We start from the raw sequence: 27,496 nt of genomic DNA, 5'->3' as shown, positions 1-27,496 counted from the left end.
TCAATGACTATGCTAATGAAGACTTAGAACTTAATGGATCGCATTTCCTTTGAACCCAAATTTTGAACTTTATAAAAGGTTCAACAGATGAGTATGAAACTCGATTGATGAAGACTTAAGCTCTGCGAAAATGATGACCCTTATTTTTGATGGGCTATAAGCGGGAAAAAAAAAGGGGTAACAAAGTCTATGCCCCATTAGCTGAAAGGTGCTTTTGTATGTATTGGCCTCAAAGGTAAAGATGCCTTATAATTGATTTTTCTTGAATTTTTTTGACAAGGCTCACATCTCCTTACATAGTCATCGACATCATTGAAAATGCTATACCAATAGTGTCCTGATCTGAGTATTTTATGAGTAGCGGTCTTGGATGCGAAATGTCCCACACATACACATGAATTAAACTCCTTTAGTACTTACTTAGATTGACATTCATCCAAGTAAAGCAATAACACTCCATCCCTATTTTTCCAATACAAATCCCGTTGTAGTATGACGTATTTAGATGCTCAAAATTTTAATTTCTTTTTTTGGTTTTCATTCATCTCCTTGGGGCACTTCATGTGTTTTAGGTAGTATATTATGTTAGTATACCATGAGGTGTTTTCAAGGCTAAGAGAAGCATCCTCCCACTCCACATTTTTCACTTGTATTTCTTCCAAATTTGGTTCTACCATTAGCTTGGCCACACCCTGTCCCCTGACTAACTTAGTGATCTGAATGTCTATGTTGAACTCTTAGATCTAGTGTATCCATTTGAACCTCCTTCTAGTTACCTTTGTTTATTTGAAAATATCATTCATTGTTGCATTAGGAACATAGGCCACCAATTCTGCACACACTAAATTGTTGGATATTAGAGTTGTTAGAATGTGTTGTTGTCATTGATATCAACACATTCCTATGTTACTGTGATTCAGTATTGCAGAGAGTTGGTTTGGTTGTAGATATGATGATGCAGATTAATGGGTTTTGAGATACTTATCTCTAGCTGATTCAGTATGAGGTTTTGTGTTCCAGAAGGTGATCTGACTGAGTTATGTGATCCGGTGTGGTGAGTGGTCTTTCAGTTGGTTATGTATTGCAAAGTCATGATTTCAGGTTTATATTACTTTGGAATTGATTATTTTTGTTGTGTGTATTTTGGAGAGTGTTTGGGATGTTCATGTGTGTCCTCAGCTTGAGTGATTCATGATTTGGAGCTTCACAAGCATATCTTTCAGTTTTTCATTGGTGTTCTTGAGCTTTGATGATGAAATAATGATGATTCTTGTTATCTGATTTGTTGTAGGTGTTGAAAAGAAATTCATGTTGCTTGTTGATGTTCTTTGCTAGTATTATATATATTTTTGTGGTCAACATTGATTGTGGTGCATGTTATTGAAGATTTTATTGGTTTGGTGGTATTCTTCATGGTATACGACTTTCTGGTCAACCTGATCGTTGTTGCGTGTTGCAGATGATCTTGATGAGATATTTGGTGGTGTTGCATGTTTGAGGATTTGATTTGGGTCCATTCTATGTCCTTACCAACATTGTATTGGTCCACATATGGATTTATGTATCATGTGGTGTAATTTTATAATTAGGTCTTACATTTTGAGCCAAACTTGAAAGTAAGGTTGGTGATTTGTATAAATAAGTGTTGTAATAATGTAAGATATATGTCTACAGTTGTGTCTGTGTTCTTTTAGAGTGTTGTATGTTCAAACAAGAGAATTAATCTTTTAGAAATGTGTGGAAGAGCAAAGAAGTATTGTAGGGCAGACAGTGTGCTTAATCGAAATTGTGATAAGGCATGTGGAGATTCTATTCTTTCAGTTCATGTAATTTGGATTATTGTTCGATCTTTGTAAGGAAGTGAGCCTTCCCAAGGTTGTAGCCCTTTGTTTTTTTTTATCAATGAGCTCTAGGCAGTGTGCTTGAGTGCATGTGCATTCCCTATTGTAATATTTGCACATGCTACTATAGAGTATCATCATAGTGCGGGTAGGTTCCCACCGTGGTTTTTCCCTTAACCGGATTTTCCACATCAAAAATTTATGTGTTATGTGTGTTGTTGATATGACATTTATCTTTTCTATTGTTGTTCTTGATCAGATCTAAAGTTGAGATTAATTTATTTAAGTTTGGTGAAAACTGATTCACCCCTCTCTTAGTTTTCTTGTATTGTTGTTGCTAACAATTGGTATCAGAGCTAGATCCTTTGGAAGGAGCTTGTTCGCTTGAGGAGATTCGATATGGAAACTATTGTTTTCAAGAAGGAGAGTTTGAGATTTGATGGAAGGGATTAAACTATATGGAAGGACCGGATGGAGTGTCACTTGAAGTGCCTTGGAGAAGATTATTGGAAGATTACAAAGAATGTCTACAATGTTCCTCAGAATGGTCTTGTTACTGTAGATGAGATCAAGGATGTTGAACATAATATAAGAGATAAAGAAGAATTTTTGAGTGCCCTGACTGATGTAGAGATGATGTCTCATGAGATTTAGAAGAAGCTAGAAACCCTATATGAAGGAGACAAACATGTGAAAGTTGCTAAATTATAGAGCTTGAAAGGAAATTATGAGTTACTAAGAATGGGAGAAGATGAGAATATTTCATGCTTTATGGCTAAAGTGAATGATCTTCTACTGAACATCAGATGTGTTGGTGGAGTCCTTGAAGAAGATGAGATTATAGTTAACGTGTTGATATCCTTACCTCCTACTTACAAACACAAAGTTGTTTCTATTGATGAGATTTGGACTATGACAACTATGACAAGACATGTTGGTTGGTATGCTTTCTGCTTTTGAATTGAGCGAACTCAGTGAATCACATGGTAAAGCTAAGACTACATTTAAAGCTACTATATCCAAAATCAGAAGTATGATCCAAGAGAGAGTTCAACTAGGGTTTCAACTAGGGTTTCTAGATATGAAAGGGAAATGAGAGAGATGGAAGAACAAGAAAGAGAATTGGAAGATCTTGAAGCACTTATTACCAAAAGATTGCCTAAGGGAACCTGTAAGTATGAAGGGAAGTTACCTTTGAAATATTTTTCATGCGATAAGATAGGTCATTTTTCTTCTAGGTGTCCTAAAAGAGAAGAAAGAGTGTCAAGTTATGATAAGTCTTACAAGCCTAATCGCAAGTATAGATATCAGAAGAAATGTTATTATGCTACTAATGAAGGTGTGAGAGATGATGAGTCTGAGAAAAGGAATTCAGAAGATGAATTTGTGTTCATTTCTATTAAAAAAGATGATTTGGTACCTGTCGATTCTACAAGCTGCATTATTGAAGTGACAGCTTTGGCTGCTAATATTGAAGAGAAAGATGAATGGGTGATTGACAGTGGTTTTTTACATCACATGATAGGTGATAAAGGTAAATTTATGAATATACAAAAGTATGATGGCAGTGTACTAAGATTTGGAGATAACAAAGCTTGTGCAATCTGTGGTAGAGGTTCTATTTTTCTTGATGGTAAGAATAATACTGGTGATGTTTATATGTTGAAGGTTTGAAGCATAATCTTTTGAGTGTTGGATAGATGGTTGATAAGGGATATGATTTACACTTCAAGAATAGGAAATGTAAGATCTTGAATAGCTCTGATATATAAATTGCATCAAGAACTAAAACTAAAAGTAATATCTTTCATCTAAATATTGGTGAGAAAAGTTGCTTGATAGCTCATATTGATGAAAAGTTGGTTGTGGCATAGGAGGATGTGTCATGTTAACTTTGTTTGCATGATTAAGATAAGTTTTACCCAAGCTATTAGAGATCTGCCTAAGATAGTGAAGCCTACTAATCTGATGTGTAAAGAATGTCAATTGGGAAAGCAAAAAAGAATTTCATTCAAGAGTAAAATGTATACATCTATGAAGAACACAAATGAACACTGAGAGGGGCGGTGAATTAGTGTATTTTATAATTTTAACTGTGTTCTAATACTACTATTGCAAATTAATTTAGAACACACACACATACAAAGACAAGCCACAAGACCAGATATATGAGGAAAACCCAATGTGGGAAAAACCTCAATGAGAATAGTTGTTGGAGTCTACTGCTCCAATCAAACCTCATAGTAAATAAAAATTTACAATGATTAGGGCACCAAATCGAGGATCACTAACCCCTAAACTTTAGTGAACCAACCCAAGGAGCACCTACCCTTTCTCTGAGCACCCACTTAGAGAATTATAGTAATTGATCAAGTTTACAACGCAATGATAAAGTCTTGCTACAAATGAGTTTTGTAACACTTACAAAATTCTTGTATCTTGAGAATGACTTTCTCTACTTGCTAAAGTTATTTCTCCTCATTCCTCTATCTAGTTAAACTTCTTCTCTCTGCTACAACATTACTCTCCTGAATTCTTTGTTCTTGCTCTATGCTAACACTTTCTACTTCTGTAAATTTTCTCTATTTTCTCTTGGTAGTAACTCTCTCTCTCTCTCTCTCTCTCTCTGTCAACTCTCCCTCTACTCTCAGTAACAACACACACACACTCTCTCTCTCTCTCTCTCTCTCTCTCTCTATGAACTCTTGGTAGCAACACACTCTTTTATTCAGCGCTAAAACGTTTTTAGTCAGCTAGTGGGGATATCTTTGTTTCTACCTCTATCACTGTCTCAATAGCCACACCTATCAATGTCGAATCATATTTACACCTATCGTTGGATTAGATCAACTCTACACACATCAAATTTTTCTTCTACTTGAAACTTGAATATTTTATTCAAGTTAGTTGTCTTCGAGGTCTACAACTCGTGAGATTTTATTTATTTGTCTTGAATAAGATCTCAGATTAGTTGCCTGAATTAAATACATCCTCTTTGTCTTCAAATTATTCTATGTACTTGGATTACTAAGTGTAGCGTCGTAAATTGTACGCACTTGCTAGGGTGGTACAATTTCACACCTAGTTTAGCACCCGCCTTGGCGCATCTTGCATTTTGCATTGCATTTCCCCTTTAGCACTTAATTAATTAAATTAATTAGGTCTAGGGTTCTATTTTATCATCTCCCATATCATAAAGTTGGGCCCTTTTCATTGAAGTGTGCCCCTTTCATTTTATTCCTCTAATACATCATTTAATCAAAAACCCTAATTAGGTCCTATTTTGAACTTGGGGGCTTGATTTCGGGGGTCAAAACATCTCGAAATCAGCTGTAACTTCGGGATTCTCTCTAAAATCATCATATCCGATGGCCCTGAAAATTTGGTGAAAAGTTGTCGGGACCATGGTGCCCGGAGAGGACCATGGCGCCCGGTGTGCACATGGTCCCAGACATTTTTCTCAAAATTTTAGGAGCGCGATCCAATCATAAAATAAAGCTTAACCCCAAGAAATTGGCAGGAGATTCAATCTCTAGGTCGGCCAAAAGTTGAAATTAAGACCTAGGGTTTCATATATATAAGAGCTCTCTTTCTTCATTTGAAAGGAGGAGATTTTTGGTTTCAAGGAACCTCATATGCAGTGAAAGAGCAGATCTTTGAAGACTTCAACAACATTCAACATCCCTCTATCAAGCATTTATCAATTCCATTCATCCATTTAGGGCTTGGGAGACATTGAAGAACAATAGGAGATTACCGACTGAAGATTGGCTTGTACCCCTCCCTTGGGGGTTGGGTATGATTTCATGTTGTTTTCATGTCTTTGCATAAGCTTCAATATATCATTTATTCATGCTTTAGATCACTTTGCATCTTGATTTGGAGCACTTACATTATCATTTACAAGCAATTAGGGTTTACTTTCTAGGTTGCTCTAGTTTGCTTACTTGCATTTTAGGATCTTGCACACACACAAGGTCTGCACACACATTACTTTTACAATACAACTTGGCTATTTGTGGAGGTGGAAATCACCAAAGTGGCGGTTTGACTAAGGCAAAACCCTATATAGCCACCCAAAACACCTTTTCAGATATAAGTGCAGGTTTCGGAATTCGGACGACGCCGCAAGTTGCAGATCCGGAAGAAGCAGACCGAGACAGAACTTCACACCAAGTTTCAGAGCAAAAGACCAGGACAGGGGCATGGGGCGCCCTGGTCCTGCCAGGACAGGGGCATTGGGCGCCCTGGTCCTCCTGACAGGCAACAATTTTCAGCATTTTTGACAGCTTTTCAGGTTGCAAAACAACAGTTTCAGGAGAAGTTTCAGGGGCAGAATCAGGACGGTGGCGCCCGCGCCCCCGTCCCGAACAGTTTCACTCAGATTTTAACACCACGTACGCATTTACATTCTTTTCTTGTCCTTGTGTTTACAGCTTTCCATTGTTTAAGTTCAATTCTGCAAATCTTGTTATTAGTTCATACTTGCACTTTGGGGTTTGGGATTGAACTTGCATCATTTTATCTTTCAATTACAACAAAGGAATAGAAATCCTAATAGGTAGCCCGTGGCTCTCTCTTCCACAAGAAGAAGTAGCCAATTGTGTGATACCTCTAGGCTCTTTCGTATTCCACAAATGTGTGATTGAAAGTGAGATTAGGGCATGTTTGCTTAGTGTCACTTTTTCCCCCACACATTTTGGTGAACCTGACGTGAAATCCAATCTTCTCTAATTCTGATCTATGTTTTCAAATTTGAGTGTTTATGCTATTTCAAATTCAAATTTGTATTTACAAGTTTTAATTTCTTGCAAGATTCAAAAATCTAGAGGAAATTTTTGCTAAAACCCTAATTTTTCAATTCAAAGTTGAACTTGTGGATAGCTTAATTGGGATCAATAATTTTAAATCTGATTTAGGAACTCATTTGAATCATAAATTTAATTTTCTAAATCTACATTCTAAGTGCTTGCATTGCTAAAAATTAAACATTTCCTTCTATTTTGCATGTGTTATCATTTGAAAGAGGAAAATTGTTGTCATGATGCATTCATTTCATAGATGTGATAATGGGTTAGCTTCCCTTGCTTCAATTTTTCCTTCTCCTAAAGAACCTCCCCCCATATATAACAACATTTTAGTGCCTAAAAGAGTTTCTACCAATCCCTTTGAGACTCTCCCATGCTCTAAGGATGAAGACTTTAAGAGTGATCTTGACAATTCTCCTAAAATGTGCCCTTCCTATTTAGCTATCCTAGAGGAAGAGAACAATATCATAAACACCTTTCTTAATGTTACTTCACCTTCCCTACGTGATGCCTCTCTATGTGAAAATGCATTGATGGACATTGACTTATTTTCTCCTAAAGTTGGTCCTTCCAATGGGGGCATGTTAGTGCAACAAGAGGTTATGAACTTTTCTTTCAAAGATCTCCTTCCTAAGCATGAATCTTTGGAGAAATATGTTCATGTTCCTCCTAAAAAACACTCCCTTCATGAGGATCCTTTTGTGCAAGAAGATGACATGATCCCTACATTTCCTAGTGATGGCATTTCCTTTTCCAACAAAATTCCCACTAGAGATGATGAATTAATGATAAATGCTTACCCTTCTCCTAAAGTTTGTCTTACCCATAAGCATCCCTTAGAGAAAGAAGATGAAATAATAAGCAATTTCCTTAATTCTCTCTCCCCTAAAGATCATATTGAACATATTTTGAGGAAAGAGGATGAGTTTAACACATCTATTGATGCTCTCCCTCCTAAGGATGAGGAATTAATAAACAATGTTATCTCCTCTCCCGAAATTGACAATACTTCAAACATTCCTTTCAACCTCACTATTTGGGATGAACCATTAGAAGAAGGTATAGATTATTCTCTACCCCTAGCCAAAGGGGATGAAATCAAGATTGAAAACTCCCTTGATAGTTTCTCACCTTCCTTGAATCTCAATTATTCTCCCTCTAAAAATAAAGCATCTCCCTCTCCTCAACTTGGTTCTACTCATAAGGATACCCTAGTTCAAAGCTAGATGGTTAACACCTCTTTCAAAGATCTCCCTCTCAAAAGTGAGACTTTAGAGAGTAATGTTGATCCTTCTTCTAGAGAGTTTATTCCCCATGTAGATCCTTTGATGATAGAGGATGATATGACTTTTCCTAGTATTACTCTTCCTACTAGAACATCAATGCCTACCCCTTGTCTCTCTCCTAAAATTGATTTAATCCGTGATAAGATTTTAGTGCAAGAGAAGACTATCAGCAATTCTTCCAACACTTTTGTTCATTCCTCTAAACCATCCTCAATCAATTTGATACATGTGAATGAAACACCTAACAAACCTCTCTTCACTGTCCAAGGTGCTTGTCCTTCTCAAAATTCTCAACCTTTAAATAAGCCTATCTTAGTAGTTCAAGGTGGTTATGCTAATGATTCTTTTTGCACTCCTAAGAAACCTATTATTACTATGCAAGGAGGTTATTCTACTAAGAGCCCTTATGAGTATGCTAAGCAATTGACTAGAGAGAGTTATAATGCGGTTGCTCATACCTATAACACAAGAAACAATAGGCAACCCAATCCTCCTCTAGTTATCCCAACTTCACTTCCTCCTTCCCAACCTATTCTTCCTCAAGCTCCTCGTATTTCACAAGTTCTTGGTAAGGAATATGATCTTATTGAACAACTTAAAGCTACCCCTGCTAAGATATCCCTTTGGAATTTGATCCAAACTTCTTCTGCTCATCATGGAATGTTACAAGATGCCTTGAAAGATTTGAATGTTCCTCCACCTAATACATCTAGTAATATAGTGTCTTTGGTTAACTCTATGATGAATCCTAAAGCTCAAATTGTGTTTACTCAAGATGAGTTGCCTACTAGCGAAATTCAACATCAATATGATCCCTTGATGATTGTGGTTATCATAAATGACACTGCTATAAGACGAACACTGGTAGATAATGGTTCTGGCCTTAATGTGTGTAGCATTAATCTATTGCATAAGATGAATGTGGATACATCCCTTATTGAGCCCGACTCTCATCCCATTCGGGGCTTTGATAATGTGGCTAAGTCTTCATTAGGTATTATCACCTTACCCATCATAGTGGGACCTGTTACTTTGCCTACTCCTATCCATGTTATGTCGGGAAATCTAACATACAACTTGTTATTAGGGAGACCTTGGATTCACAGTATGCAGGCTGTCCCCTCTACATTGCATAAACAAGTTAAATTAATTTATAATAATAAGACATATACCTTGATAGGTGATACTAATTTTCAAGCCTGTTTGCAAACATCTACTTCCAAAGGGAGTTCTTCTAAGCCTTCCTCTTCTAGTGATGACTCGTTAAACAAGATACCTATGGATGAATCATCACCCTCTGATAATCAAAATTCTTTGGATGAGTCTGAAGTTCCTGAAGAAGATTTTTCTCAACTTAAATCTACACATGAAAAGGCTTTTGATCTTAAGAAGGTTCTCACAGAAGACAATTGGGGATCTCTTGATTTCAATCCCACCTTTGTAGGTGAGTATAGGGTTCCTCCTAGAGAGCTTAAAGTTAAAAAGAAGGAAGAAACTAGAGATCAATCAGTCTTACCTAAACCTATGAGCAATAATTTTGTGGCTGCTTTTAAAACTTCTTCTCCTCACACCTCTAATTCTGAAGAATTTGATTCTTTGTCTTATGAAAAACCACCTTTTCTTTCTGAAATGGCTAATCGTTATGGTCGTGGTTTTCATATTTTGGCTAAGAGTGGCTATAGTGGAAATGGTTGTGGCGCAAATGAAAAAGGAATTAAAGTTCCTTTAGAACATAACATGCATGAATATTCATTTGGACTTGGATATAATCTTTCTAAGCCCACCAAAGCATCTAAAAGACCATCTCTCAATGTGAATGCTATATTTAGTAGTGATGATGATCTCACTTCAACTAAATCATCTTCTACTTCTATCAACTCTCATTCCCCTCATAAGGAAATCTTGGCGATGAACAAATCTCTTTATGACTCCCCTCAAATTTCTAAATCCACTTATGAATCTTTATCTCCTATTCATCATAAAGTCCTTTCCTCCAGGGATAAGGCTCTAATAAATTACACTCATCTCTCTTCTAAGATTTCTCGTAACTTCCCTTCTTCAATTTTTATCATTTTATACATGTTTTTGATCTCACTTATGGTTGAGCATTTAGCATGTCATATTCAAATACCTCATTCAATCTATCATGTCTTTAAATAACATTAATGGCTATTATGTTGCTCATCATTATGTGACATTGGTAGCTCATTTACTGGGGGCTCATTGTCATTCATGATGGTACAATTTCAAGTGCAATCATATTTTTGAAGCAACATAATAGCCTAATTTTTCTATGTTATCTCTTGTTCCTATGGGGTAATAGTGTGGAAATATTGATAATCTTTTCTTTAGAATCCTCTTTTCCTAGATATGAGAGAAGATGTGTATTCTCTTTCTTATCCTACCCACTTCTTGTGAGGAGCATTTTACATACACTAATGTCTTGCTTGCATGAACTCATGTGAGTATGTAGTACATTTTGCTTATGTCTAAATCTCTCCCTGGAAGATTGTGTAAGTCCTTCTCATTGTCCTTATCCTTGGGAGGCAATGATCTTTCCTTATTTTTATCTAAGGATCCACTTTTTCCTATTTCGTGGATGGTGTGAACTTTATTACTTGATGTTATTCCTTGTATGCATTTGTTGTTGTTTGTTCAAGGATTCTCTCTTACAAAAGGTGTAAGTCCTTGACTACAACCTCTTTTGCACTTGGTAAAATACATCCATAATGAATTCACTCTCCCAATTGGGTTAAAAAGAGCGTCATCCTTCATTAAGAATCACTTTCACCTCATAAAAGAAGGAAGTATTGCATTCTTATTCTCTTCTTTGTCTTATTCTAGAAGATGTTATATTTGTCTAAGACAATTCCTCTCGGGGATAGGTGCCTTTTGTACAAAGATCTCTTCTCCTCTAAGGATCTCCTTTACACATACTACAAGATATCCCTTTTCAACTATCTTATCCTTGCTTAAAGAGTGCAAAACTCTCTTGCTTGGATCTATGACATTGTTGCATTTTGGGTATCTTCTTTTGTGATGAAGGTAGGTATCCTTGTTCTACTTTGCTTATGACATAAACATTACACTTTGTGAGCAATGGGTCATTCTCGGAACCAGAGCACAGACTCTTAAAGTGAGATGTCTCCATTTTTTTCTTTTATGCAAGGTGATTATTCTCGGAACTAGAGCATAGACTCTTAGAGAGAGATGTCACGCTTTTGTACTATACATATACAGGTTGTAGCATACTTGGGCATAGACTCCTATGAGGTGCTTCTAACCTCCCTTACACACACATGCACGAGGTTGAGTGGAACTAGCGGCATAAGGCTAGACTTTCTCACTCTCCTCCCTTACATGGATCACCTAGACAGACTCTAGGGGCTAGTTTTCCATGTCCTTTTTCCCATGGATCACCTAGACAAGATCTAGGGGCGAGAAGTCCATGTTTTCTCTCTCACTATTCTTCTCATGGATCACCAATGTGTGTATTCATGCTTTTTTTCCTTTCTTCTCTTCTCTTTGCATTTTGTTTCCATTTACATCCTTCATCTTGTGTTAGAGAACTCTCAAATCCTCACACTCTTTGTTGTGTTGGAATTGAGATTTATTCCTCTTTCTTACCAAATGATTCTCCATTAGTTTTTGATCTCATATCAAATCTTCTTGTGAGCATTGGTCATCAATATTCTTTAACAATTCGAAGTGGTAAACATGATACCTTGTTTCAACTCACTAAAATTAGCAAGCCGAAACAGGGGGGGGCATATAGCTACCCTTGAATTTTCATCACCTTCCTTAGTAAGAATTAGGTGATTTTGTGATCTAACGTGTGTTTTGTAGGGTGCGGTTCCTAACTGTGTACTGCAGATACCGCTGGGGGCTTCGTTCGACAGACTTATGGATATATCCTTTTTCAAATAATGTTTACTTTTCTGTACTTTAGCTTGCATATGCACGTAGCGTTCATATGACCGCTAAAGTGGGGGCTAAATGTAGCGTCGTAAATTGTACGCACTTGCTAGGGTGGTACAATTTCACACCTAGTTTAGCACCCACCTTGGCGCATCTTGTATTTTGCATTGCATTTCCCCTTTAGCACTTAATTAATTAAATTAATTAGGTCTAGGGTTCTATTTTATCATCTCCCATATCATAAAGTTGGGCCCTTTTCATTGAAGTGTGCCCCTTTCATTTTATTCCTCTAATACATCATTTAATCAAAAACCCTAATTAGGTCCTATTTTGAACTTGGGGGCTTGATTTTGGGGGTCAAAACATCTCGAACTCAGCTGTAACTTCGGGATTCTCTCTAAAATCATCATATCCGACGGCCTTGAAAATTTGGTGAAAAGTTGTCGGGACCATGGCGCCTGGAGAGGACCATGGCGCCCGGTGTGCACATGGTCCCGGACATTTTTCTCGAAATTTTAGGAGCGCGATCCAATCATAAAATAAAGCTTAACCCCAAGAAATTGGCAGGAGATTCAATCTCTAGGTCGGCCAAAAGTTGAAATTAAGACCTAGGGTTTCATATATATAAGAGCTCTCTTTCTTCATTTCAAAGGAGGAGATTTTTGGTTTCAAGGAACCTCATATGCAGTGAAAGAGCAGATCTTTGAAGACTTCAACAACATTCAACATCCCTCTATCAAGCATTTATCAATTCCATTCATCCATTTAGGGCTTGGAAGACATTGAAGAACAATAGGAGATTACCGACTGAAGATTGGCTTGTACCCCTCCCTTGGGGGTTGGGTATGATTTCATGTTGTTTTCATGTCTTTGCATAAGCTTCAATATATCATTTATTCATGCTTTAGATCACTTTGCATCTTGATTTGGAGCACTTACATTATCATTTACAAGCAATTAGGGTTTACTTTCTAGGTTGCTCTAGTTTGCTTACTTGCATTTTAGGATCTTGCACACACACAAGGTCTGCACACACATTACTTTTACAATACAACTTGGCTATTCGTGGAGGTGGAAATCACCAAAGCGGGGGTTTGACTAAGGCAAAACCCTATATAGCCGCCCAAAACACCTTTTCAGTTATAAGTGCAGGTTTCGGAATTCGGACGACGCCGCAAGTTGCAGATCCGGATGAAGCAGACCGAGACAGAACTTCACACCAAGTTTCAGAGCAAAAGACTAGGACAGGGGCGTGGGGCGCCCTGGTCCTACCAGGACAGGGGCGCTGGGCGCCCTGGTCCTCCTGACAGATAGCAATTTTCAACATTTTTGACAGCTTTTCAGGTTGCAAAACAGCAGTTTCAGGAGCAGTTTCAGGGGCAGAATCAGGACGGTGGCGCCCGCGCCCCCGTCCCGAACAGTTTCACTCAGATTTTAACACCACGTACGCATTTACATTCTTGTCTTGTCCTTGTGTTTACAGCTTTCCATTGTTTAAGTTCAATTCTGCAAATCTTGTTATTAGTTCATACTTGCACTTTGGGGTTTGGGATTGAACTTGCATCATTTTATCTTTCAATTACAACAAAGGAATAGAAATCCTAATAGGTAGCCCGTGGCTCTCTCTTCCACAAGACGAAGTAGCCAATTGTGTGATACCTCTAGGCTCTTTCGTATTCCACAAATGTGTGATTGAAAGTGAGATTAGGGCATGTTTGCTTAGTGTCACTTTTTCCCCCACACACTAAGTTTAGTAATCTTCCTCTTCCCAAAATGATTTGGGAACCTTCCTCGAGCCACACAACCTGCCTGCAACTCGATCACCATTAATGTGTTTCCCACCCTCTATCAACCTACTCTAAAAGATCAACAACTACCACACTATAATCCTTCGTCACCAACTTCTGAGTATTTGATTCATTCTTTGTTCATCAGGAATCCTCATATCTTCATATAGATCAGGTGATCAAGGTCGATCGACCTCCACGTAAAACCCTTGTACCAATCGACATGCGCATGTGTCATCAAAAGTCATCATAAATGACATCCAAGTCACTTGGTCAACCACAATCAACCGCCATGTGGATTATCATCCTTATCAGGCTACCATCATGTCAACTAAAACACCTCAAATGGTCATGATGACCTTAAACTTTGTCATTGCAGGACATGCCATTTTGCCTTTTAACTCACCTCGTATCATCATTCATATACCCATTTTTCTCATGCGGGCTGGTGGGATGCATCATATTTCCACCTTAACTTATCCTGTGAGATCCTCTTTCCATCCTACTGTAGGCTGTGGGATAGCTGGATCCTTCACTTTCTTCTTTGTCTTATCCCGCACGACCATCACCCATCCATCTTGATTGGTGTGGGATAGTGTGGTCCATCCCTTACATCATCTCTTATTTCCCTGCGAGCTCATTTTGCTTTGGCTTCTCTTCATGTGGGATAGTGGGAGACATCTCTCCCTTTACCTTTTTATCCTACATGACCAATTTTATTTGGCCATCCACCCTACGGGATAGTGAGGGACGCAATCATATTATCTTTTTTTAACCCCACATGACCCTTCTTTTGTGGTTTTCAATGATGCGGGATAGCAAGAGACATCTTTCAATTAGCCTTTTGTGTTATCCCATGAGGTAACCACTCTTACATCCTTCATGGTGCAGGATAGACCATTTTCCTCCAATTTCGTTATCCTGCGGGGTCATTTGGCTACCTTCCAACTCGTTGCAGGGTAGCGGGATGCCTACACATACATGAAAGGTCCCACATGAACAAAACACAACATAAGATAGCCACTAGTCCACTAACACATGGACAGATGGGGACAAATTGAATATTAAATGCCCTAATAAGTGACCGAGGCCATTTAGTTGAACCGTCATATAGGCCGAGCTACCATGAAAGAACAAAACAATGTCTGTAGTCCTCTTGGATCAAACTCGATGGGTCCAACGCACTATGTGGCATATATAGATCAACACCATCACTGACTTGCACTCTATAACCCCCACACATTTCATCTGCAACCTACAACATTTGTGTAGTTGTATTGAATAACCTGTGTGTGATGCACATAACTTATTTTTTGTGTTATGCACACTTACTACTTGCTTCTCTATAACCTCTTGACATCCTTGTAATACTGATGGACATCGATGACAATAATACCAACACATCTAATGGGTTATTAGATATTTGTGCATATTGATTTATGTGGACCTTCTAGGGTGAGAAGCTTGCAGGGTGACATATACTTTATGTTGTTGAGTGATGACTATTCTATAATGATGTGGGTCACTTTTCTAAGGGATAAATATGAAGCATTGGAGAAATTTAAAATATTCAAAGCTAGAGTGGAGACAAAAACATGATTGAAGCTAAAGTTTCTAAGATCTGGCAAAGGAGGAGAATTCACTTCTAGTGAGTTTAATTCCTTTTGTGAAGAGCATGGAATCCGAAGACAATTATCTGCTCTATGAACCCCTCAATAGAATGGAGTTGTTGAAAGGAAGAACATAAGTGTTTTGGATGCTGCTAGAACTATGATGATTGAAGGAAATGTTATGCATATCTATTGGAGAGAAGTTGTTAGCACTGTTGTGTACACATTCAACTGAATGCACATAAAAGGTGATTTTGGTAAGACTCCTTATGAGTTATGGTTTGGTCATGTTCCTACAGTTAGCTATTTTAGAATCTTTGGAGGCAAATGCTATATCAAAAGAGATGAGGATATAGGAAAATTTTATGCAAGATGTGATGAAGGAATCTTTTTGGGATATTATACTAAGAGCAAGGCCTACTAGTGTTACAACATGTGATTGAGAAAGATAGTGGAAAGTACGAATGTGAAGGTTGATGAGAGTCATGAGAAGGAAATCAAAGCATGCAAATATGAATATGATGATCAGGATGTTACTTCAAAGAAAGTGCAAACTCCAAGCATGAAACAAAGTGATCCAGAAGAGTCAGTAAATCTATATGCTACTAACGATGAAGAAGTTCAAGAGAGTGAAAATATGAACAATCAGAAGACCCCTAGGTATGTAATATTAAATCATTCAGAGAATAAAATTATTGGTGATAAAAATAGAGATGTGATGAATAGGAGAAGAATTGTTGTTGAAGAGACATGTTTGATTTCCAAGATTGAGCCTAAATATGTTGTTGAAGCTTGTAAATATGAAATTGGGTAAAAGCTATGGAAGAAAAGTTAAATCAGATTGAGAAAAACAATACATGGGAACTTGTTCCTATTGGAAATTAGTGCTTAATGCAACGGGTATTTGTTATGAGTAGTTTTAAACAACTCAATAATTCTAGAGTCAGCTAAAACTGTTCGAAGAAATTTGTGGAAGACATCTTCTTATGTAAATGATTTGTATCTCGACTGGTTTGTGAGGTGAAGATAATACAATATTTGGTTTGTGTGTAATGCTTTAAAATCCATTATGGTATCGAGCCTCATCGTTCTTTGTGCATATTCTTTGATGATAATAAGCTAAATCGTATTTTGACCAACTTATGATTGGAGATCGTGTTGTACTTTCGTGACATATATTTGGAAAATTTTAAATCAATATTTGCGTTGGTGTTTTTCATTATATGTTGTAGACCCATATTCATTCCCACAGGCATCGTGTTAGAAGAACTTCATGCATGTCTGGGCAAAGAATCCTCTGTCTTGCACATTATGGTGATTTTGCAGTCAACAAAGTATTTACTGGCATGAAGATCATATATAGTGTATTCCTTCAAGATGATTTACATATATTTTTTAGCTGATGCTTTGATATTTGCAAAAGTGTTTTGGAGAGGAGGGTCTACCTCCACAATCTCAGGCCTCAATCAACATGTTAGGAGGCAATTTGTCTTTATTTTCAAAGGTAATCGTAATATTTGGATGGTGCATATCTCTATGACATATTAGGCAATAAGGGAGACAATAAAGAAGCAATCACATCTCCTTTCGAAGACAACTACGTGTGAAGGTGGAGGAGCTCAGCTGTTTGTAGCCAAGGCATATTCAAATCAGAAGAAAACAATAATTGACCATAGGCTATTCTGGCTATACTGGCATCGTTTGTGGGAAAAAATTACTGAGTAGTATTATCTTTTTTAGAGGAGGTACAATTGGAGTGAAGTCATTTGAATACAGTCATTAAATATATACTTAATGCTTCTTGAGATAGTGTTTTCTGAGTATGTGTGTTTGGTTTTATTTTTTAATGTAAATTGTGTGTCTTTAGTTTTGAACTTGTAATAGAATAGGGTATAATGTTTTTCATTTTTAAAATATTTGAGTCAAGTAGAAAAAAGTGTTTAATTTTATTGTAGTGCTCTCAATTAAGGTGCATTATCAATGGAACCCAACACCTTTTTCCTTTTATTAATGGGTATTCGTGGACAAATTAAGTTTCATCAAGAAATTCGATGGTAGAGACTTTCATACGTGGCATATAAAGATGCAACCACACTTGATAGAAAAGGATCTTTGGGATGTTGTCAAACCAAACTCAGTAATGCCAACTGATGTAGGTGAACTTGCTAAGTGCAATATAAGAAATCAGAAAGCTTTAGGAACTATTGGTCTTGGCTTATCAAAAGCATATTTACACCATGTGGATTTTGCAAAATTGACAAAAGAGATTTGGGAGTTATTAAACAAGATCTTTGGATTTGAAATAGAAAGTGCAAAAACAACATTGAAGCATAGATTGTATGGATTGAAGATGGGAAAAGGTACAAAAATGGCATATCATATTAGTTAGTTTCACTCTCTCCTAAATCAGCTAGCTGGGTTTAATGAGAAAGTAAAAGATGATGATTCCAAAGCAATACTTCTGAATAGTTTGCCCAAACATATGTCTAGAATGGTGTTCACACTAAGCAAGGTAATCATTAGTCTTGAAGGAGTAATATCTACTCTACTTGATCATAATGAAGACTTGGAATCTAAAGAGGTCTTATTTGTACATAACAAAGCAAGAAAAGGAAAGTACAAATAAAAATCAAATGCTTCTATGATGATGAAATAGGACATGTAATTTTGAATTGTAAGAAGAGAGAAAAAGATATACTAGAAGATAAACTAGATCATCATGCTTCCTTATCTGAAGAAACTGATTGGGAAAACCATTCCAATGATGAAGAGCTATCATGTCCTAGTGATGAAGAATACGTGCTTTAGATAAATTCAAGATTGGAGGTAGAAGACAAAGGAGGAAGGAGGACAACCAACATCCCCTCGTCAATCACCAATGATGAGGCCGCTTATTAGCTTTGGTGGTATTTCATTTTCTATGTGCTTGTTTTTTTTTACAATTTCTAATAATTGGAAATTTTACATTATAGGGAGGAATATAACACCAATATTCCATCTCTAGTTATAATAAAAATTTCCTCTATTGTCGGATATCGAATGGTACAATTGTCAAAAATTGTTATGTGTGGGTTATTTTCTTATGTAACCCCCTAGTGTAAAATATTGTAATGAACAAAAGCACTAGTGTAATGCAGTTCATGGATCTTGAAAGGATTTGTGGGAGGATCCAGAAAATCACATGAGGTGAATAGATGAGTGGGTTCCTATTCATGTCCAAGTTTGTGGTAAACCTGTGTGAAAACCATGAAAGGTCGATGGGAGGTGCCTTTAATTTTGAATCAAGATCATGACCCACATGAGTTGGGCTTACCATGTTCGTGTTGGACAACACTGCTACCACGAGAAAACTGATGGGGGGGGGCATGAATCAGTTTACTAATAGTAACAATAATTAATTCAGTTATAAACCTTAAACTAGAGCATAACACAATGAAGAGTATAACATGAAAGCAAAACACATATAATACCAATATTTTGACATGGAAAACCTGAAAAGGGAAAAACCACGGTGGGAAACCCTACCCACAAGAAAATGAATACTCTGCAGTAGTGTTGTGACTAATTGCAATGGGGTCTGCACATGCAGAAAGGCAAACATCCTAGAGTGCACTGCTCATCACAAAGGGAAGTCTCACTTACTTACAAAATCATCGAACTACGATCTAGAAAGCATGAACTGTAAAAGTATCATCTAAAAATGCCTGATATAGTTTTGATTAAGCACTAATGTTTGCTCTGCAATACAAAACCTTTCCAACCTTTTCTAAAATGATATATGACTTTATTCACATATAATCCTTTCTTTGTTAATGTAGACTTAACCACCCATATCAAATTACATGAATAAGTCACCTATAAAGACAGATCATCAACCTATTGACAAGGTCGACTAAACCCTAAACCCATAAACCCATAATTACAAAATTACATCAATCGATACCATCAAAAAAATATTATGATTTACATTACATATCATGGACCTAAATCAAGTAACCAAACAATTATATCTGTCAGGAATTCTGCTAAGACCAAAATCCAACACACTTCACTCACCGATAGAAACCCTTAGTGAAAGTTTAACCAGATCCAGATAGGACCACCATAACAACACACCATCGAATGCAAAGTCACCAAACACTCAAGATATGATCAAGAAGAACCAACAGCATGATAGAAACCGATTCCATAAGCTGGACCCAAAATCTACTGATCAAGTCACCAAATAATGCATGTCGGTAAAGCTAAAAGCTAGTCGGTAAAGGCACAAGCTAATCTGGTAAAGGAAAAAGCTAACTGGGTACCATAAATACCAAAAGTGATAACCAAATCATGAACCACCATAATATAGAAAACATATAACCATCATAATAAGCATCCAAAACCAAGTCTAGAGATCTAATCATATCAGATTAGAATCACAGCCAAAACCAAGATGATCACCAAGACTACCCGAGATAGATCTAACTGAGATAGTCTCCAATCGGGATACAATGTTGAAATCGATGACAACGCTTAACCAAATTCAACATATTGCTAACAATTCCCACCTTTGGCATTGATGGCAATGCTAAATGTGAAAAACATCCAAGTGCCAAGGAATGCCAACAATCTCCCAAAAGCTGAACTGAAATATATATCCCCCTTTGATTAACATGAATACCCCTCCCCAAAAAGATCTGACAATTTTTCACATGAGCACCTCTCTCCCTTTGACATCAATGACAAAGGATGAATACCAAACCAAGAATATTGAACTAAACAACTGACTACTCCCCCTAAGTCTCTTCCTTCAAAAGTGTCTTTAGGCAATGTTTTAGTTAGAATATTTGCAATCTATTCCTTAGAAGGCACATAAACCAATCTGACTTCCTTTGCTTCAACCTTTTCCTTCAAGAAATTATACCTTATAGAAATATGTTTTGATTTGGAATGAAATACGAGATTCTTTGATATATCAATAGAAATAGTATTATCACAATGGATAACAATAGGCTCATCATAACTTACCCTTATATCCTTTAACATTTGTTTCATCCATAAAATTTGAGTACACTTGGTAGCAATTGCAACATATTCTGCTTCAACACTAGACAATGAAGTTCATGATTGTTTCTTACTAAGCCATGAAACCAACTTCTTCCCAAGAAATAATGCACCGCTAGTAGTTCTCTTCCAGTCATCCACATCTCTTGCCCAATCAGAATCTGTATATGCACATAATGTGAAGTCATCATCCTTAGGATACCATAACCCAAAGTTTGTTGTACTTGCCAAATATCTGAATATCCTTTTGACAACAATATGTTGAGTTTCTCTAGAATCTGACTGAAATCTAGAAGCAACACAAATAACATTCATTATATTAGGTTTTGTCTGAGTTAGGTACAACAAACCACCAAACATTGATTTGTATCTACTTGGATTCACTTTAGGTGTTTCACTATCCTTTGACAATTTGCAAGTGGTTATCATAGGAGTACCAACAGGTTTAGAATTCTCAAGTCCAAATTTCTTAAGTAACTCCTTCACATACTTAGTTTGACAAAATGAAAATACCTTTATCAGTCTAAGTAATCTGCAAGCCTAAGGAAAATTTCATCTCACCAATCATAGACATTTAAAATTCATTCTTCATATCATCAGCAAATTCCATGCATAGACCTTCTTCTCCTCCAAAAATGACATTGTCCACAAAGATTTCAATAATCAATATATCATCATGCTCAATTTTGTAATATAAGTTGCTATAAGCATTACCTTTACTAAAACCAAGTTTTGAAAGATACTTATCCAATCTAGAATACCATGCTCCAGGGGCCTGTTTTAGTCCATATAAAGCTTTCTTTAACCTACAAACCATGTCCTTGTCTTCTGATAAAGAAAATCCATCAAGTTGATCAATGGAAACTTCTTCTTCAAGATCTCCATTCAAAAATGCACATTTAACTTCCGTCTAATATACTTTATAGTTTTTGTGTGTAGAATAAGTAAGAAAAAGTCTTAATGCTTCAATTCTGGCAATCAAGGCATAAGTCTCTCCATAATCAACACCTTCTTCCTTTGAATAACCTTTGCTAACCAATCTAGCCCTATTCCTTACAACTTGACCTTCCTCATTTAATTTATTCCTGAAAACCCATTTAGTTCCAATAATGTTCTTATCTTTAGGTCTAGGTACTAGTTCCCATGCCTTATTCTTTTCAATATGATCTAATTCCTCTTCCATTGGTTTTATCCAATTTTCATCCTTACTTTCCTTAATAAAAGATTCTAGTTCAACTTCAAAAATTAAACATACCTCTTCAACAACTAACCTTCTCCTAGTCATCACACCTTTCCTTTTATCTCCAATAATTTGATCTTCAAAATGGTTTAACTTTACATACCTGGGAGTCTTTGAATTTTCTTGATTTGCTAACTCATTCTTCTATTCATATATCATTGTTGAATTTTGTGATGCTACCAGAGTCACTGGTTCACTATTCTAAAGTGATTCTTGCATTACTAGTTCAGGTTTGATAAATTTATCTTCTAGTCCATAATCATAAGCTCTGATACGATTACTGCCATGCTCATCCACCTTGTCATTTATGCTTTCCACTATCTTATTCAATCTTTTGTTATAACATCTATATGCTTTTCTCTTAGTAGAATAACCCAAAAATATTCCTTCATCACTTCTAGGATCAAACTTTCCTAATGCATCATCTCTTCTATTGTAACATTTGCTTCCAAAAATTTTGAAATATCTAACAGTAGGAGTATGACCAAACCATAATTCATAAGGAGTCTTACCGGTATCGCCTTTAATGTGTACTTTGTTGAAAGTGTATATAGTGGTATTTCTAGCCTCTCTCCAATAGATATTAAGTAATCTAGCTTCATTCATCATAATCCTTGTTGCATCCAATAATGTTCTATTCTTGCTTTCCACCAATCTGTTTTGTTGTGGGGTTCTAGGTGCAGAAAGTTGTCTCCTAATGCCACTTTTCTCACAAAAGTTGTTGAACTCACCAGATGTAAACTCATCGCCGTGATCTAATATCAAGAATTTTATCTTCATTCATGTCTTAGTCTCAACCATAGCTTTAAAGATTTTGAATTTCTCAAGAGCTTCAGATTTTTCCTTAAAAAATGCTACCCACATCATTCTAGAATAGTGATCAATGAGTAACATGAAATATTTATCACCTTGAAAACTTTTAGTCCTTGATGATCCACACAAATAAGTATGAATAAGATCAAGAAATTCATTGTATTTATCATGTATACTTCTAAAAGAAGTTCTAGCTTTCTTACCCATTTGACATTCTCTACATATCGAATTATGAGGTTTAACAATTTTAGGTAAATCTCTAACAACCGGTATTGAACTGATCTTCACTATGGAGTCAAAATTTACATGACACAACCTCTTATTCCATAACCAAATTTTATCAATTTGATAAATTAAACAAGCCTTCTCACCAGAGTTCAAATGAAAGATATTACCTTTAGTCTGAGTTCCGGAAGCAATCTCTAATCCAGATTTATTGACAATCTTGCATTTTCAATCCTTGAATTGCAAATGAAATCCTTTATCCACCATCTGACCTACACTCAAAACATTATTCTTTAAGCCTTCAACATAGTAAATATTATCAATATTTGTCTTACCATCCAGTGCTATTGTTCCTTTGCCTTTGATCCGACATGCCTTGTTGTCTCCAAATCTGACTAACCCACCATCAAATTCTTGCAATGTTAAGAAATTTTTCTTGTCGCTAGTCATGTGATGCAAGCATCCACTATCTATAACCCATTCATCCTTCTCTTCAATTTTAGCAGCCAAAGCCTTTTCCTCAGCATGTGTTTCTTCAATGATAGATTCTGGAGAATTAGCCTTGATAGCAATAAAGACCCAATCTTTTCGGAGGAAGCTCCATTATCGGATCCACTCATAGGTTCATCATCATCATCATTAAAAATACCAAAATCATCATCACCAGCATAATAACATGATTTATCCTTATTCCTTCTGAATCTAGGTCTCCTTTGATATTCACGATTAGGCTTATAGTTCCTCACAAATATTTGATGATTCCTAACAACTCTTTTAGGACATCTAGAAGAAAAATGACCAATCTTATTGTATGAAAAATATTTAAAAGGGACTTTTCCTTCATACTTACTTCTAGTTGGTCCTTTAGGGATTCTTCTAGTAATCAGGGATTCCAACTCTTCAAGATCTCTTTCTTCTCTCTCAATTTCCTCCATATCCTTAACATACATCTTTTTCCAATCTATCTCCTATTTACTGGAGGCAGGTGCTTTAAATGCAATCTCAGTCTTAGCAGCACTCTGATCTCCAAGTTCTTGAATTTCAAAAGTAGTCAATTTCCCAAGTAATGTATCTCTGGTCACAGGGGTACTTGACATTTTTTGGAGCTCATTAATATCAGTAGCCTTCATTTTGTAAGCCAGAGGAAGAACTCTTAGAAATTTTGACACTATCTCATCTTCATTGACATATTCACCACAAAATTTGATACCCATGACAATATCATTGACTCTATCCATGAAAGAACTTATCTTCTCATCCTCTTCCATCTTCAGAGTTTCATACCTTACCTAGAAACCTTCAAGTTTAGCAATTTTCAACACCTGTTCATCTTCATAAAGAGTTTCAATCTTCAACCAGATCTGCTTAGCATTCTCCAACTATATGACATTCAATAGCTTTTAATCAAATAGGGCGCTCAACAAAGCCTCTTTTTCTCTCATGTCATTTTTAGCTCTCTCCAGTTCATCAACAGGTGCTAGTGTACTAGAACTAGGATCATGAGGTATATACCCTTTCTCCACTATCTCCCAAACTTCTATTCCAAGACATTTGAGATGAATCTTCATTTTCTCCTTCCATATCTTATAATTTGTACCATTAAATTTGGGACTCTCATTCTGGTAAGGATTGAATATAGAACTAGATGTTGATGCTATCGGATCTCCTCAAGCGCTTAAGCTTCTATAAAGAGGACCTCACTCTGATACCAATTGTTGGACATCACTAAAACTGGGAGTAAAGTGAGAGGGGGGTGAATCAGTTTACTAACAACAACAACAACCAATTTAGTTATAAACCTTAACCCAGAGCATAACACAATGAAGAGTATAACATGAAAGGACAACACAGATAATACCAATATTTTGACGTTGAAAACCTAGAAAGGGAAAAACCATGGTGGGAAACCCTACCCACAATCAGATGAATACTCTGTAGTAGTATTGTGACTAATTACAATGGGGTCTACACATGGAGAAAGGCCAATAGCCTAGAGCACTCTGCTCATCACAAAGGGAAGTCTTAGTGACTTACAAAATCATTGGACTACAATCCAGAAAGAAATGAACTATGAAAGTAGCATCTACAAATGCCTGATACAGTTCCGGTTAAGCACTGATGTCTTCTTTGCAATACAAAACCTTTGCAACCTTCTTTTAAATGATATGACTTTATTCGCACATAATCCTTTCTTTGTTAATGCAGACTTAACCACCCATAACTATCGCATATCAAATTACATGAATAAGTCACCTTCAAATACTGATCATAAACCTTACGAAAAAGATTGACTAAACCCTAAACCTATAAACCCATAATTATATAAATTACATCAATCGATACCACTGGACCAATATTATGATTTACATTACATAACATGGACCTAAATCAAGTAACCAAATAATTATATCCACCATGAATTTTGCTAAGGCCAAAATCTAACACGCTTCACTTGCTGGTAGAAACCCTTAGTGAAAATTTTATCGGATCCAGATAGGACCACCATAACAACATGCCATCCAATGCAAAGTCACAAAACACTCAAGATATGATCAAGAAGCACCAATAACATGATAGAAATTGATTCCATAAGCTAGACCTAAAATCCACTGATCAAGTCAGCAAATAATGCATGTCGGTAAAGCTAAAAGCTAGCCAGTAAAGGCACAAGCTAATCCAGTAAAGGAAAAATCTAACCGGGTACTAAAAATACCAAAAGTGATAACCAAATCATGAACCAAACAAATATAGAAACCACATAACCATTAGAATAAGCATCCAAAACCGATTCCAAAGATTTGATCATATCGAATCAAAATCACAACCAAAACCAAGATGATCACCAAGACTAACTGGGATAGATCTAACTAGGATAGTCTCCAATGAGGATATAGTGTTGAAATCAATGACAACACTTAACCAAATCCAACATATTGCCAACAGTTCGCAATAATGGGGGGATTGTTGGAAAGTAGTGCTTAATGTACTGGGTATTTGTGATGAGTTGTTTTAAATAACTCACTAATTCTAGATTCAGGTAAAACTGTTTGGAGAAATTTTTGGAAGACATCTTCCTATTTAAATGGTTTGTATCTTGAGTGGTTTGTGAGGTGAAGATAATACAATATTTGGTTTTTGTGTAATGCTTTAACATTCATTAGTTCCGAGACCTAAAGACAAGAATGTAATTGGTACTAAAAGGGTGTTCTGGAATAAACTGAATGAAGATGGAGAAGTTGTTAGAAACAAAGAAAGACTGGTATGTAAAGGATATTCACAAATGGAAGGCATTGATTTTGAGGAGAATTTTGCTCCAGTAGATAGAATTGAAGGTGTTAGATTATGTCTTGCATATGCCACTCATAAGAAATTCAAGGTATATTAGATGGATGTGAAGTCAACCTTTTTGAATGGTGAATTGGAAGAGGAAGTCTACATTGAGAAACCAGATAGATTTTCATTGACAAATGAAGAAGACATGGTATGTATATTGAAGAAAGCATTGTATGGACTTAAACAAGCCCCTAGAGCCTGATATGCTAGATTGGACAGGTATTTGGTGAACTTGGGATTCTGTAAAGGTATTGTTGATAGTAACTTATACCTCAAGATTTATAATAATAACATTTTGATTATTGAAGTCTTTGTTGATGACATTATTTTTGGAGGAGATGATGATTTGAGTAATTTTTCTGATGATATACAAAAAGAGTTTACTAGAAGAGCACTACCAATGGAGCATTATTTTTGGGAAAGAAGTTGGTTGCTTGGGTAAGTAAGAAGAAGAATGTTATCTCTTTATCTATTGCAGAAGATGAATACATTGCTTTTGCTAGCAATTGTACTTAGGTAATTTGGATAAATTAGGTGCTAAAGGATATTAGAGTTGTTTATAATGAGCCTACTGTTATGTATTGTGACAATTCAAGTGCTATAAATATTTCTAAGAATCCCATGTTGCATTCAAAGACAAAACATATATAAATCAAATTTCATTTCTTGAGAGAGAAGGTGAATGAAAAAGAAGTCACATTAGAGTATGTATATACAAAGGAACAAATTGTAGATATCTTCATGAATCCTTTTCTTGCAGATACATTTGTATATCTAAGAGAGAATTTAGGGGTGATTGCCCTTCCTGATGTGAACTGATGCATTGAGATGCATCAATCTGTAGGACTTCATAGTCTTATCCCAATATCCAGATTGATGAGTGGGTTTTGTTGCTTTGGGGGAGTAGTCAGTGTGTGATTCAATTGTTCAGTGTGTATCTTAGGGGGAGAGATTATCTAGTAAGAGGGAGAGAATAATGATTTGTATACATCTTTGGCATTGTTGTCAAAGGGAGAGAGATGCATGTGAAAAACTGCCTTATCTATCCGAGGTAGAGATATATGTGTACATGATCTCAAGGGGATATTGTTGGAGTTGATTTATTTCTTTGTATTGATTATTTTTCACATTAATATGTTGTCATCAATGCTAATGGGGGAGATTGTTGGATATTAGAGTTGTTGGAATGTGATGTTGTCATTGATGTCAACATATTCCTCTGTTCTTGTGATTCAGTATTGCAAAGAGTTGGTTTGGTTGCAGATATGCTGATGCAGATTAATGGCTTTTGAGATACTTATCTCTGGTTGATTTAGTATGAGGTTTTGTATTCCAGAAGCTGATCTAATCAAGTTATGTGATTCGGTGTGGTGACTAGTCTTTTAGTTGATTTTGAACTGCAGAGTTGTGATTTTAGGTTTCTATTTCTCTGAAATTGATTCTTTACTTTGTAGAGATTTTGCAGAATGTTTGGGAAACACATATGTGTCCTCAGTTCGGGTGGTTCATGATTTGGAACTTCACAAGTGTATCTTTTAGTTTTTCATTGGTTTTCTTGAGCTCCGATAATGAAATAATGATGATTCTTG

The sequence above is a fragment of the Cryptomeria japonica genome, chromosome 2 (genome assembly GCF_030272615.1).
Source record: "Cryptomeria japonica chromosome 2, Sugi_1.0, whole genome shotgun sequence".
Lineage (NCBI taxonomy): Eukaryota > Viridiplantae > Streptophyta > Pinopsida > Cupressales > Cupressaceae > Cryptomeria > Cryptomeria japonica.
Note: the sequence above shows the minus strand (reverse complement) of the source record.